Raw genomic sequence first — 615 nt, 5'->3', positions numbered from 1 at the left:
TTGCTCCCAATAGTTTTGTGGAGGAAAGTGCATCCATTGAGGTATCTCAGGGATCTCATGATGAGTGGGGTCTCTTGTGTGCTCCATCCTCTTCTTAGTGATGGGCTTGTCCTCATCAATAGGGATGTCTCCCTCTATGTCAACTCCAACCGAATAACAGAGGTGACAAATGAGATGAGGAAAGGCTAACCTTACCAAGGTAGAGGACTTGTCCGCCACCTTATAGAGTTCTTGGGCTATAACCTCATGAACTTCTATGTCTTCTCCAATCATGATGCTATGGATCATGATAGCCCGGTCTATGGTAACTTCGGACCGGTTGCTAGTGGGAATGATGGAGCGTTGTATAAACTCTAACCATCCTCTAGCCACGGGCTTGAGGTCATGCCTTCTCAATTGAACCGGCTTTCCTCTTGAATCTCTCTTCCATTGGGCGCCCTCTTCACATATGACTGTGAGGACTTGGTCCAACCTTTGATCAAAGTTGACCCTTCTAGTGTAAGGGTGCTCATCTCCTTGCATCATAGGCAAGTTGAACGCCACCCTCACACTTTCCGGACTAAAATCCAAGTATTTCCCCCGAACCATAGTAAGATAATTCTTTGGATTCGGGTT

Source organism: Arachis duranensis, chromosome 3 (genome assembly GCF_000817695.3).
Source record: "Arachis duranensis cultivar V14167 chromosome 3, aradu.V14167.gnm2.J7QH, whole genome shotgun sequence".
Lineage (NCBI taxonomy): Eukaryota > Viridiplantae > Streptophyta > Magnoliopsida > Fabales > Fabaceae > Arachis > Arachis duranensis.
The sequence above is the reverse complement of the archived record's forward strand: the minus strand, read 5'-3'. Positions refer to the sequence as shown.